Genomic DNA, 15,858 nt, shown 5'->3' with positions numbered 1-15,858 from the left:
TTTATATGAGTTAAGCGAAACTTGTGATGGTTTTAGCCCCACAACTATCATCATTCCATTAAGTAAAAATTTATAACTTTCTCGAAGTATGATGCTGAAGCATTAAGTCTTAGACGAATAATAATATTAATTACAAGCCATTATGATTATGAAATGCACATTTTGTAAATAACAAGCATAATGTAATATTTACCCGTTATCTGGATGAAATGAGTACCTAACAAATAAACCTTGTGAATGTTTCGATAGTCTCGGTTTACAGCTTGGTCAACAGGCACTCTTACGGGAGGCACGACAAATGCAGTAGATCACTATGTTGATAACATGAATAAACAGGATTTGGCTGGATTCACTTTTACCCACTAACTATGTCCATCTCATCTATTGTTATAGTTATCCACTAACTATGTCTATCTCACCTCAAGCCGTCTATCTATTCATCTACTATCCCGCTCATCGTACAACTTCTTAGCAGAAATCATTCCAGGTCGTAGGATCCAATCCCCTGAATAATCTACCACACGAAGTAAAAAATATTGGGTTTTTCAAATCGCTTAAGGCAAACGTTTGTAGGTTATTAATTACTGCCTCATTATAATTTATTGGTGACATGAAGAAAAATGTACATCTTTTACATTTATTTGGTTAATTGTTCTTTCATCATCTAACTTATAGCTGTTCCTAAAACTTCTTCTACGTAGGCTCTGCCCTCTGTGAGTTATCGATGGGTACTTGATGGGCCGTAATGTTACCCATAGTTACTATGTGACGGAACTAATTATAATTTTTTGAAACATTGTCTATGGTTTTTCTTTATCTAAACTTTGTATAATGGATCTCATTGTTGTATTGTCTAGTTGGTTTATCGCTCACAAAAAATAAGTTCATTTCATGATTCTGTTTCAATTTATTCCATGCTTATATTTTCTCTATGATTTTTAGACTGTAAATTGTTTTTGTCCTAAGAGAACCTAAGTCTTAGAGCAATAAATATCTTTCTAAATCTAAATCAAACGTCCAATCCAACAACCTCTATGATGTGCACAGACAATCCGCCCTTTGACCTCCATTTTGAATTTTCAACGAAAGCAAATGTTGGGCCGAGAGTTCCCTTCTTGTGCCCCAACCATAGTGCATACATTCATCTCCGCTATCCGTCTGGAAATCTGTGGAAATTGATTCCGAAATGAAACCCCCTTCCGAACCCCGAAGAAGACCCCTTTTGCACCCTGATAAGCCCACCAAAAAAATGGGGAATGCCTCGCCAATCCAGGAAATCGAGGGTCACACGCTAGAGCCGTCCGAATATTCACGCTTTTTTATATTACATTCCCGATTCTCCTTATTTTTTGCGGGAAAAGAGGAGGGGTTAAAAAAAAGGGTTTCCCCAATCCCATTTCTCTTCCTCTCCTTTGTCCATGGGCTAGGGCCAAAAAAAGAAGAGGGGGTGCAAAAGGGGGAACAGGGTTCGGACCCTTTTTTAATGAGGATACCCTTCGAGGAGGCGGGCACATGCATACGTACATACATACATAGACATATAAATGGAAAAGGGCGAAAGGACTTCATTTGAGCACGCAGAATCAGAGGTGGCACTTAAACTCCGTCCCATTCAACTCAGTCATCGCGCCATTTAACTCTGCCCTTCGCTGAGAGATGGAATGGGGGTTGCCCGCTTCGAAAGGTCGAACGACTAACACCCCCTAGGGGTGGAATGCGGAGGTAGTGATAACTCTCACTTACGCATTCGTAGATAACTAGAGCATAGACAGTGGAATTCGCGGTAAAGGTGAGACCATATCGTGACGCTATCTTGCCACCAAAGAAGCGTATGTAATAGAATTTACGGGTAAAATAATAAGCAAAAACTCATAAAAAACCATGTAAATTCCAACTTTTTTGCGGTACTAAATTATAATATTTTGAGTGATAATGGAATAATATTACGTCCTCGCAAAACTTCGTAGAACCGCCGGCAACGTAACAATACGTTTGTTTGAAATAGATCGTCTTTAATATTTCCGCCATGATATTACGGTCGGATATCTCCCTAGAATGTTCTTTAAATGAGTTATTGCATAAAATGCACTATATGGTAGTCTAATATATGGCAGCTTTTTTCCAACTTTCTATTTACTGAAGTAATACCACTAGAAGTTTATAAAATTTGGGAAAAATGCCCAGCACTGGAGTAAGGGATTGAATATTAAGGGCTAGTCATACCAGCGTTAATAGCTTTATTTTTTTCTCAAGATTAATCGCCATTCATTCCATACGCATATTATTTATAAAAAAATATTTACCCGATATTAGTGAATAATATCTTAGATATAATTTCTTTTTAACAACAACAAGAGACTTGAGATCATGTAAAAATTAAGTCAAACTCCTCCTCTATATAGATACAAACCCTATTTCCTCACCCTGATTCTCCCTTTGCTAAAGGCAATGGGGGTCAGTCAGAACTTGACAGAAACTGATTTTAAAATTAACAAATACTAATTTAATATTCACGACCTACTACTCTTCCAAATCTGAAAAATTTCACTGAAGGATGGACTAATACATTTTGAACATTAACTTTGGTGATACATTAGAAGTCATGGGAAAAATTCTCCTAAACCGGGAATCAAACCAAGGGTCTTCGGCTCTCTGGGCCATTGCCCCAACCAGTAAGATATCCAGGTTCCTTCATTCCCATTTCAACCGAATAAATCGTAATAAAAAGACGATGATGGGTGACGTTGACACGAGAATTGACGTTTTCGCTCGTTTCCCTACAAATACGACCCCAATATATACTGGGTAATGGTCTAGCTGCCGGTAAGTAAAAATACATTTTCAGCCGTATTGATTGAGCTAATACGGACTAAGGGGACAACAGGCACTACACGTTTAAGGGACAAGTATAACTTTTCCAGTATAAGTGAAAGTTGATGAGTTTACTGCGTTAGAAAGTGAGAAGAGGTAGTATAAGATTGTAATCCTGAAATCTCTGCAACCAACTACCCATTTATGCTAGGTGGGTGGAGGGCATTGCAGCACCAGCAGGAGATACAAGGCGTGTCCTGAATCCGTAGAGCTGGGCTTAAACCTTCCGCGTGAACCCGTTCACTTGTTTTCGAATGCACCTAAAGCCTCTCCGAGCATCGACGTCAAAAGTCCATACATCTTGTAGTGCCCGTACCCTATGCACGCTGCAACCATCGGAGCTGGATTGAAGAGTACTTGAGCGCTTGGGCGGGCACTCCGAAATATATACCCATCACCAACGAGGGATAAACGGTTCAAATGTTAAATGTGTACTTCAAGGATATATGATCATTGATGGATATTGACAGCAAATTAAGAAGTAAAGAGCGGTAGTATGCGAAACGTGTCAATAACACGAATAACACATCTTGAGAAATCGTGAAGGCATAATATTTATGAAGAAAATTAGAAGTGATTTTATTGCAATGGCGTTGTTCACTAGTGATGCTTGGACGTTGACAGCAGCGGAGAAGTCACGGGTTGAATAATTCAAAATATGGCCCTAATAAAGATATAGATTGAAGAATAATGAAGATAAAATTGATCGACCGAGTAAGTAAAGAGGCAGTGCTGAGAAGAGTGGGAGAAAAGAGAAGTCTCCTAAAAACCTTAAGGAGAAGACGGGACGACTTATCTGGCCACGTTATGAGGCGTGATAGCCCGATGAAAAGAATCGTAGAAGGACAGGTGGAAGGGAAGAAGGGCAAGGGACGGCCCCGCATGAGTTACAAATGAAAAGTTATATAGGATGTAAAAGAGAAGAAATACGTCACTATGAAAAGGCTAGCTAATAGTAGAGAGGAATGGAGAGCTGCGTCAAACAAATCTTAGAATTATTGGCTAGTTATGATGATGATCAGTGAGCTAATATAAATTATTTACAGTCAATTAGAAACTGTCCCCTCTGAAAAAGCGGTCAAGAACGGTCACGAAACTTCGGGCAATAATTATAATGGAATTAGGGCGCAAGTTACACCCTAAAACACTAAATACAGCCAATCACAATTGCGAGTGAAGAGAATTAGCATTGGAAAGGAAAGACTTCAGTACTTACATCAATCCCAGTATTCTAACACTAATTTTTCAATATTCTGACGATACGAGAATAATAATATATTGTTGAATGGATTTCATCATTATTGATAACTTTTATCAAAATTCCCGATGATTTTTCTCTCACTGCTAATTTTTCAACCGAGAAAAATTCCTCCCCTCACTATTTATCACTTTTTGGGTACTTATAGATAAAAATGTTCACATTTAGCTCACTTCATTTTCTTTGACTTATCACAAAACGCTTACCTTGGATGCCCGAGGAAAACTTTATAATTACCCCGAACGCAACATGTTAGTATTACTCTCGCTGCGCACTGTCGTAAGGTTGTAAGGACTCGAAAGTGTTCCTATTAACAAAAGGAAATTTTCAATTTTAAACTATTCAGCATGAGTAATTTGGGTTTCCAAATAATAGTGCGTTTTTTGTAAATAAAATACCGTAAAAATGCCGGACGACAGTAGGTGATCATTTATGATTTTATAACTAAAATGCGCTTAAACTGGCACTGTTAAACAAAACTGGCAGTGGGATGCGAAACTCAATCTCAAAACATGAAACATACGTAATGATAAAGTTTTTAGAGCAAAGAAAGACATTATTTCTATAATTTTCCGACATAATGCGGGAGTAGGTGAAAATATTACCTTTGGAATTCTGAGCACGTATATCCGTGTATTCTGGTAAAATAAACATGTATAAAAAGAACCTGCTTTGATGTTGGAGGTGAATACGGCTAAAACCAGAATTCCACCCCCCTCATTTACAACGCAACAATGATGCCCTTGTGGTACCTGGATGCGTTTCGCTAGGAATGCGGCGGTGGTATTTACCAAAATTTATCACAACTGGTGATACGAACCTTCCCACGAGGGAACTCAGTCCCCTAAGCCGACCGCGGCGCCACCCGAAGAGAACTATCCACCAAATCGACCACGTTCCCATGGAGGGAAGAATGTTTGCTCGCGTTGCCCAGCGACGAAAAAGGGACCCCAGAACAAAAGGCACCCTCCACCCCGTCCTCCTATAAATCCTTTCCAAGCTGCGGAGAAAACTAAAGACTGAGGTGAAAATGAGACGCAGAATAAAAGCTAGATTAAATTTGACACAATTGAAATAAAGTTATTTAAAGAACGAAGCAACAAAAATTAGCTTGCTTCAAGAAGATGTTCAAGAAGTAGGTGATCAGCTTCTACTTATGTTGAAGGAAGTCAGCTCCCCGCATGAGAAATGAGTAAAAGGATTTACCAGAGTGACATCTACACTCTACATATCGATGGCTAAATTCTAACAACACGTACCTCAAAATTAGGCCGGTTTGAGTTAATAATGCCGTTTGGAAGTGAAGAAAATTTTGTCCCTAATTCTAACAACACTTACGTCGAGAAATTGCTGGAAATATACTTATTTTTCAGTTTTATGTATTTTTGGTTTTTAATTTCAGTGTACATAAAAAATCGTTTTTTTTGTTCTCCTGAAAAGTTGCTATTTTTGATATACATATTGTTAGAACTAAGCTATCGATATGTAATTACTAAAGGTACGGGCACCAATGAGAAGTTTTCAATGAATGTAAAATGAAAATAATTGTGGAAAACTGCCAACTCTGTGATATTTTTCCATTTCATATTTTAGTTGCCTATAACCATAATGCATCATAAGTAATACATATTAAAATGTTTCCTTAAAAATTGGAAAATAGCAGAAAAAGTTATTAAAATATAGTAATTGAAGCTTTTCTGAACTTTTTATATAAAGAAACTTTTTGGACGTATTTAGAAATTCATGCAGTTAATGGTTAACTGATGTTGTCCCGCGTCCACACGGATGGAATTGACCAAGGAAACCAAAAAAAAACTATTCCCTGAAGAAAATGAGTAAAATCAATTGCCCTAAGGAACTAATTGAACAGGAGCCGGCCCTTAAGGGTGGTTATCTTTCCAAGCAGCGATGTCGGCAGGGTCCTCGAGGTCGTCATCATGCTAACCCATGCGGAGACTTATCTGCAGCAGCACCCAAGAAAGATGAAGGGAGGACCAAGATGATGAATAGGAAAAATAACGTTATGACGAATATAAGGACATGGATAGACAGGACAATTTAGAGTGCGGTTAATGCATGAAATATCAAAAAGAAGATAAAGAAAAGGAAATACAATTAATAAATCAAGGTGCGCCAATTGCGCTTCCTGGTTGGTCACCAGGATGTCGCTCTAGCAATCTAAACAATGGTGTGGATGTAATCAGCAAATCATACTGAGACTTAAAGAGGGTGGCCCAAATTGTATCGGGAGACTGGCTGGTGTGATTCATAAAATGTTCCATGCAAACCTGCCTTAGCCGGCAGAATACTTAAATAATAATAAAAATCCACCATGTCCAGTAATTACGTGTTCCTACATCCTCTCCGTCCAGTTAAGGGTCCCTCAATCAATCATTTTGAACGTTTGCTCTCAGCGTTCTTCATTGGGTTGATCTTGTACGATGACTCATTTACTTTCTCCATCTCTTTCCCATCACCTGCGAACTCTTAAATTAATCCCAGTTAGTTTTGGATGTTGGATAAAAGTAGGTCACCTGCATTCTACCTGCTCAATTCCTTATTCCCAACTGGCGGTCAAGCTTCCAGAATGGAGAGTAAGTTTGAGTCCATGTTAACCAAACATCACGGCTGACCGAGCAGCGGTTTAATCAACGACAAATAGCACTCATCTATCTTTCTTTTCTCTCTTTTTTTTTCTTCCACCGGTGAATCGTTTTCACCATTGCCCAGCAACCGAGCGAACGCAGCGCCGCCCTAGCGTCTGCAATTAAAATAAAACGGCCCTCGAAACAAGATGGAGGATGCGCGCGCGCGACGATCGCGCGCTGTTCTCTCCTACGCTCGAAACGTTTATATCGCTGCCGACGCGGTGCGGTCGCGCTGTTTGCAAACGCCGAATGCCCACCATTCGAATCGCCGATCACGTTGTGTGTGCACTCGTACGGTAGGAGCCGGAGCTGCTCGCATTATTTCCCAGTGTTTGCAGTCGCGGTTCGTTATTCGACTTTTTTCTATTTCTCCGATATGCCCTCTCTCTCGTTGCAGGTATAGTACGTACTCTCGTGCGAGTGCCCTCTCCAAAACAACTCGGATCCTGGGATTCATTGGAAATGTTGGTTTTGCTCCTAACCGAATGCTTCACTCGGGTCAAATATCGACGGTCATGATTTGACTCGGGTGAATGGCACTCGGAATCGCATGGGAATGGCCACTCGAGTCGGAAATATTCAGCCACCTCCTCTGCCACTCTTATCATTATTATTATCATCATCATCGAATTTTTCGCTCCTCAGCATTTTACGGCGGGAAACATTCACCTACCCCCGGAGAATAAAATCAAAGGGATTAAGTCCAACTTGTTGTTGAGTGCCGACCTCAGCAGAACAACTGGCGTCGTCCCAACCGTGCTGTTTGGCAACGTGACATTAATGGAAACTAATATCTTTCTCAAATAATAACATTTTTAGGTAAAATGAAGCACAGAATTATCATAACTAAATAATTAAGTTGTTACCAAACAACCACAAATAAAAACAATCGCATTTCAAATAATAGTAGAAAATCATAATAAAATATCACCCTTCAGTATGGAGGTAAGCTTTTGAAGTGTTTGTGTAATAGCGAAGATTTATTGAATTTGTTTTAAGTAAAGGAAGAAAAACGTGACCGGATAGGTTAGAGTAGGTTACAACGATTTCCCTCAACTTTAAATTTTTGATTTTTTACGCAATATCGGAATAGCTGATTTTATAATAATTTTAATAATAAATGATAAAATTTGCGATTAACAATTTTAACCTGATTTTAGTTATATTTAATGTCTATTACTTTCAACTCTTGCTAAAAAATACTCTAAAACGTTGTGATTATTGCGAAAAATGAGTTTCAAAAAAACAAGAAATTTTAGGATGAGCTAAGTTCCTTACATCATGGTTGTATCCTTATTTGTTCATAAATCGTAAACATAAATAAAAAACCTAAACAATTCAAAAACAAACAAATACTGGAGCTAAAAAATATTTTCTATCCAACTATGAGTAAAGCACTATATATTTCTCTCACGGGTCTTGATATAAATACCTCAAGTACGCATTTTAACACCATATATAGTGCTAATTTATACAGGGGATTTGGATTGATGTGGTGACTAGTGTTTTGTATTAAAACCCAAAGGGCCTGGGGTGCAATCCCGGCGGTTGTAGAAAATTTTCAGAGGGCGCCTGATCCTTGATTAAAATCTGTGCGTAGGGAATTTCAATCGCAACACTTCGACCGTTGAATTTGACGTTATGCCGTGTGTCCCCTGAGAGCCTTTCCTAAGGAGCCAGCTAATGCTTATGCCGATTTTCTCATTACCCTTTCCCCATGGCGCAAATGACAGAAGCTGTCGGTAGTTTTCTCGATACACCATACCATTTGATACAATAAAAACATCTTTTTTTAATTACCATATTTTAAGGAAAACTTTAATAATTTTCTTAATTTACAACCTATTGTTATAATAACGGCATTTTTGATTCCAATATATATATATTATGTATTTCAGTTTCTGAAATTGTTTAGGAACCACTCCTGCGGTCGACATAACAGGGGAAATTATTTCGTACCCTATTCATCTTCCAAATCATTACAACCTCCGAAAACAATTCCTTATGTTTTATTTCTTTTTCAAAATAATATTTTACATGTATTCTGTTGATTGGATAGCTATATCAATGACGTGCACGGTCCTCTTTAATGTATCAAAAATGCGATATACGATCTATTATGTTGTATTCACTGTCGGTAATGACAGCTTTATCAAATCGTAGTTTGAAATTTGTGATTTCGGTAAAGAACTCAGGATTTTAAAGGTAAATGGCGGGGTAAATTCCATCCTGAAACTGCAGCTCTTTCAAAGAGATCATTCCTAGCACATTGAAATAAGTGCATCAAAAATCTCGCTAACACACTTGATGTAAAGATGCTAATGTAGCAATTTCCCGGTACTGGTTTTTTATGCTGCAATAATGCCTTTGAAATACTACCATTGAAAAATTGAAACTGGGAGAAGTGTACAGTTTAAGTAGGTAATAGACGTTTCGCCAGGCAGCGTGCCGTCTCTTCAAGGCTGCGGGCGCGGATTCCTCTCTCTCTCATTCTAATTAAGATCGCGGAGCCTCAATTACTGGCTTTGCAGAGGCGTCGTTATGAAAAAAGTGAAACTTCGATGTGACGACAGACGAAGGCAATTAGTAGAACGGAGGCCCGAAGACTTCGTTAATTGCATGTGCCGAGAGAGAGAGAAGAGTTTGAAAAACAAACGATAGATGGTGTTGAGTCGTCACATGGAAGACCAATGCGATATGTTTTCCTCAATCAGGAGGTGAAGCTGTTAGACTTATCACCTGTTCCTATCCCTCTACGTATATTTATGGTATCACGAGGAAAAATATTCGTTGAAAGCTGCAAACAATGAGCGAACTGATAGCGTAACACAGCTTTTATGGGAAATAGGCTAGGAGCCAATAGGTACTTGGTATTTTATGGTACGGTAAGGACATCAGGAAAAGAATTGCGTTAGCATAGGAGGCGTATATGAACAGGAAGGAGCTCTTGAGAGGATCGCAACGTGAGAGTTTAAAGAAAAGGTTAGTGAATAGTCTGATCTGGAGCAGTGGTGTAACTAGGATTATGCATTGGGGGGGGGGAAGAGGATGCCTAGGTGGTGAATCCCCCAACCACCAGGCAACGGGGACCCAGGAAAAGTTTTGAAAAATTACATGCCTGGAAATACATTTTTCATCATTTTGGCACTTAAATTTTACTTTAAACAAATTCAGTTATCATATGTCAAAACTAGACAGTAGTTTTCGATATTTTATTATTTCTTTGAGGCTTTGGGGGGGATTTATCCCCTCATCCCCCCCATAGTTACGCCACTGATCTGGAGTCTAGCGCTTTACGGTTAAGAAATATGGACACCTAGGAAGGAGGATGAGAGAAAACTGGAGGTGTTCGAGATGTGGGTGTGGAGAAGAATGGAGAAAGTGAGGTGGACGGAGAGGAAGAGGAATGACGAAGTGGTGGACATGGTGGATGAGGAGAGGCAGCTTCTAGATGAGATACGGAGGAGACAGAAAATATGGATAAAAGGAGTACATAGCGGGAAGGAGATGTTGATATCGGTGTTAGAGGGAAGAATGTTAGGTAGAGGAGGGAAGAGAATAGGATTTTTAGATAGATTTAAGAGAGTAGGGCCTAATTATGAAAGAGGTAGGTCCATGAAGGGGAGTCTGCAATAATAGGTCTTGAAATCTTCACATAACCCTTCCTTAATCGGTAGAATACTTAATTATTATATAGGATCGCTGTTCTCACCTTGTTCAGTGGTCAATTTTGTTCGATAAGTTGTGTTCAATCTAATTCGCGGTACTCATTTAGTTTGCAATGTTCATTTCAAGTCGCAGCGCAAATTTCGTCCGCTGAGTTCAATTTGAATAACAGTGTTCGTATTTTCATTTGTTTAGTTGTGTTACTTCGTTCATTTGAAAGAGAGAATGAATTGTCATGAACCAAATCGCATGACCCTAATCACCGAAATTAATTGAAATGAACTTTAAAAAAATCCAAGAAACCTAGAATTGAATTGCCCATATCTAGAGGAGTTATTCTATATTTCCGGATGCATAAGACCACATTCGAAGATCTGTTAGATCTTCAAGTGAATCTTTCAATGAGGCATTCATTGATAAAGTGTCTGTTTTATTTTTTCCGGGGAAGAATTGCAGTGAAATTTTCTGGGTGCCATGCCAAGGAAGGGCCTCCATATCTCCTTCCAAAGTTTCGATGTGCAAGTAGTCCTCAGGGATTCAGGAATACAATTACATTCCGTTCGAGGCTCGGGTTTAGGCGTTCATTGCTGGAGTCGACAACGATGTCACGACAGCGGTGAACCTTTAAGTGAGCTTTGACTCGTGCTACGTATGCGGTCACTTATTCATCTTCCAAACAATGCTCATACTTGGCGAAAACTGTGACATCATCCGAATAAGAGCCAAGCCTCGGAAACACAGAACAACCCTCTAGATGTTGCGGAGCACGTCGCCACTTTTAAGCATGTCTTGACTTGTCCGCGCTATTGTCCGCGCCTCGTGAACAGCACAGCAGATATGGAGAGGGGAGATCCATGAATGAATGGACCTCTTGTAGCACAGCATCCGCTATCTCGCGCGCCCGCTCCACAAGTGCCGTGCGATGCAGATAAGACATGAAGGGTTGAAGAGGTCGACGTTGCCGGGAGACCTCTCGTGTAAACATATGGACGACGTAAATACATGCGACCACCAAGGATGTCAAAGTGGCGGAAGCAATCCGCGACGCTATCTGCATATAATAAAATATAATGAGCAAAATCGACGGGAATATCGTCAATTCAAGTGCTGATACGAAGACACTGAAATGATGAATCCATACACACTGCGAGATACTCATGATATAAGAGATGCCCACAGATGGCTGCAATACACAACTAATGAACCACCAGTATCTCTTTCCTTAGATCACTATTGAATTCTTCGTTAAAACTTACTCGAGAAACTTTTGGGCTACATCGCCGCGTCGATTTCCGGGTGGCCCCAACGTTTCCCGACCTATGCCGGTCGCTTTTCCAAGGGAATCTGACAAAACGGGATTTTTTTATTCATGCATATAGGGAAGTATCCGTATTAGAAGATGAATGAATACATCTCACATATTTACAAATAAAAATTACCATTTCATTAGATTCCCTTGAAAAAGCGACCAGCATCGGTCGGGAAACGTTGGGGCCACCCGAAAATTGACGCGGCGACATAGCCCAAAAGTTTTTATTTAACATCACTATTGAAGTAAACACTTGCAATATTCCACGGTTATAAAATTCATTCAGATCCAGGTTTCGATGTTACTACATCACTGTAATAAATGGTCTAGGTCGGAATAAATGTTACAATCGTGGAAAAATTGTCATTGTTTTAAATTTTAAAATACGAAAAAATTCCATTCCATCACGCTTGGATCTTCGCATTTTATTCTTAGTTCTCGTCACTAGTAATTTCTTTTTCTTGGCAGTTAAGCCCATAATTTCTCCCAACTTACTTTTCTCCGGCCAGATTGGGCAAACAAAATTGGTATTTATTTAGGTATTTTATGAAAAAAATGGAGGTTGAAGGCTTACAGGGATAATAAACACACGGTCCTAAAAAGTATCTTCCACTCACAAAAGAAACTGAGAAGCTATCCTTCCGAATTATACTGTAATCAATGAAAACAAATTATTGTACCGTGTATAAGCGTTGGATTAATCGTTAGAATGGTCAAAAAAATCTATATAATAATTTATTAAAATAAAAATTTAAAATAAACACGAAGAAAACCAAAAGCACGTTGGTAGAAAGAATGAGAAGTGTAAAAATAAGGGATATATGTACAGACGTAGCAAGATTGGAAGATGTAACAGAGTAGATTCGAGCAGTATACTACCGAATAATAAAAACTTCTCCTCTTAGGTCAAAGTAAAAATGACGTGGGCCAAGAAAGCCTTTCAATCAAAGAAATTCTACAAGTAGATAACAGCGTTAATATTGAAACTAGGAAGTAATTCCTGATAGGATCTGTAAGAGCAGGTTTAGTAGGTATAGCAAGCTAAGGAAAAGTTAAATGACCAAACTTAAAGCTGAAGAAATGTGATTTTGGAGAAGGGCTACAACGACAAGGAGGACCGACAGAAAAAAACTTATTAAAAATACCAAATTATGTCCATGCAGAAAAAGAGCTATTGGAAAGAATAAAATTTAGGAAAGCAAGGTTCATCGGAAACTTACTCAGGCACGACAATTTCCTACAGAATGTAGCTGAAGGAAATATTCTAAGCGAAAGACAGAGGAACAAGGGAAAGGCTTAAAAAAGGGATTTTTTCAAAGTCGTGGCCGAAAAAAAAACAAAGATAGAACCTAAACAAGAAAAGTTGAAACATGAAAAAATTGAAAGAAAATGCTTGGCAGAATAAACGCTCTTTTAATATCTCTTACGATAATCCGTTCTACGACACAATGAGCGGTCAAAGTTGAATGAATGCAATTTGAGAAATCCATGTTATAAACAACACTAGATTTGCTCTGCGATCCTCGTAAAATTTAAAAAGACGCAAAGACCACGAACAAGGTTATCGCACTCTTGCAGGCGACAGAATAACGCAAAGATAAAAGAGAACGCGAATAAAGGTGATCACCGGTAGATGGCAGGAGTGTCTCCATAGCTGAGTGGGAGGCCGAAAGATAAGCACCGCAACCTCAAAAAGTTTTAATGAGAAAACCTGCAAGTAGATGGAGTGAAACTTGTGACATTATCACCTAAAGTTTAACACGGGACACTAAAAAAATGGAAGGCTTCAAAAACACTGAGTAGAAATTTTTACGCGTGTTTGGACGAATTTGGCAAGCTCATTAGGGCGTTTTAGTCGCTTTAATTACTCATCAAATATTTGTCACGGGAGATGAATTTTAATTGGCACAAAGTAAGCTAAATTAATTCGGCTTAAAATCTTCTTCGGGCCACAAAAAGATACCACTAACCGCACAGAATCCACACTAGATAACCCTCGCTAGTCTCTTCTTAACACAAAAATCCGCAAATAAACTTTTCTATTCATAGACATTATTTTATTAATACATTACTTTCCTATAGAGGCATCTGCCAAAAGTAGAGTAGTGCTAATATCTTCGGTTTCTTAAAGATTCATAATAGAGCTCCCAGGGAAAAAAAACAATGATCAACATTTGCAAATATCAAAGCATATGCAAAAAATAATTTCGTACGAAAGCAAGCGCAAGGCAGTGGGGTAGCCAGGAATTTTGTTCGTAGGGGTCCAAAACAAGGGGAGAAATTTTTTGAAAAACAGAGTACTAATTAGCGGGTTTTAAACTAAATTAAACGATTTGAATAATCGAAAAAACTTTTTCAAAGAATTATTATGTAAATTCATGATTTTTCAATTTTTTATATATTTTCTGAAGGAAAGTAATTAGGCTTTTATTTTTCGGGGAGGGGGGGGTCCAGACCCCCCGGACCTCCCCCGTGGCTATGCCACTTGCGCAAGGGAGAAAATTTAAGCGAAGAATGAAATTCACCATGGAAAAAAAACAATTGGCGTAGCTGGGATTCGCACCCAGATAAGAATATTGATTTCTTTTTCCAAGGCGAATGACACCATAGGTGTAAATTTGCGAATACGTTCCTCGACATAGGGTGTGTATTGGTACAGCAAAAGTAAATAGTTGATGAGATTAGCATGTTCAACGTACCGCTCAAACAGAAATATTATAAAAAATGGGTCACCTGGTAGTTCATTTCGGTTCTTTTATAGCATTATAAGAGGTAACATTAGCTGGCCACAAGAAGAAAATAAGTAATGCATCAATTTTGCATCAATAATGGGCCACCTGGGAGTTCATTTCGGTTCTTTTGTACCATTATTACAGGTAAAATTAGTTGGCCACAAGATGACGAAAGGTGATGCATCAATCCTAGCTGATTACGCAAATATTTTAAACTTGAATCACGCGATCGCTTTTACATCCCCTTGAAGCACGGCCGCTAACAGCGATGATAACGCCACGTTTGGCTTTTATTGGAATTACAGTTGCAAATAAGGAAAGCGTTGGAAAAATGTACGAATATCACAATAGAGGATCCTCAATTCGGCCTCGAGTACTACTCTGTTATTTACTCCACTGCCTGTCCCTCCAACCTTAAAATTCTTGAAAGCCCACCTAATTTCTTTATTTCAGTAGTCCGACACCGTGTTCCTCACCTCCGTAATTCTTCCCGCTCTGAAGTAATGTCTGCCCTATCATTGGTCCCACTATCCTCCCGTAGGAATTTTCATGATATTTCCTTCATTTACAATGCCTTTAATGGCAAGTTCCGATCCTCAGAAATACTGCCTTTCTTTTCACTCCACATTCCCCTCCCGCTCCTTCCGTAATAACCACCTACTACACCAACCGAAATTCCCGTCTTTCTCTCTCTCAGAGATCACTTTTTTACAGACTCCCTCCCTCCTTCAATACCATTTCGAGTACTCACCCTTCCCTGGATCTTTCAATGCCCATCAGATCATTCAAGAGGCAGCTTCGAAAAGCCATCTTCTGAATCCCTTTTTTATAGTATTTTTTATAGTTTATATTTGTTAAAGCTGCAGATTTTAAGGTGTCTATTCAATGTGAAGGCCGTTTCGGCTGTTTTTGAATGATTCAATAAATAAATAAACAAATAATTTTTATCGCTCACCGCGCATTTAAATGTGTTTACAGGAGTCGCCACTTGCGTCGCTGAAGGACAAATTGATCCCAATCTCACGGGGAAATATGGTATAATTAGTGGTGTCAACCGAAATTTTCATTCAACATGATGTTATTTATCAAATTCACAACTATTTAATGCCATTCTTCGCAGTTGCAAACACCATGCTGCAAAATATTGGCAAAACTTGTATTGCATTGCGCTCATCACCACGCTGCGGACATATTTGGAGGCCATACAAAATTCGACCGAAGTGGCAACAGATATTTACTTCTGTGGGATGGAATTTGGCTTCCCCATTCATCCCCCCATAAAACTGGATGGCGGAATGACCGCGTGATTCAGAAAATGATGGGCCGATCAATCACTTCTTTAATCCGTCAGTAACTAACACTGAGAGTTACACA

At 38.9% G+C, this 15,858-nt stretch overlaps 1 protein-coding gene across 2 annotated transcripts in view; it reads right to left on the bottom strand.

The window, feature by feature from the left end:
* LOC124167131 (furin-like protease 1) overlaps positions 1-15,858 on the bottom strand; it is a 457,244-nt gene that overhangs the window by 50,321 nt on the left and 391,065 nt on the right. The gene's annotated exons all lie outside the window — the stretch shown is intronic.

The sequence above is a fragment of the Ischnura elegans genome, chromosome 10 (genome assembly GCF_921293095.1).
Source record: "Ischnura elegans chromosome 10, ioIscEleg1.1, whole genome shotgun sequence".
NCBI lineage: Eukaryota > Metazoa > Arthropoda > Insecta > Odonata > Coenagrionidae > Ischnura > Ischnura elegans.
Note: the sequence above shows the minus strand (reverse complement) of the source record. Positions and strands in the feature narration are given on the sequence as shown.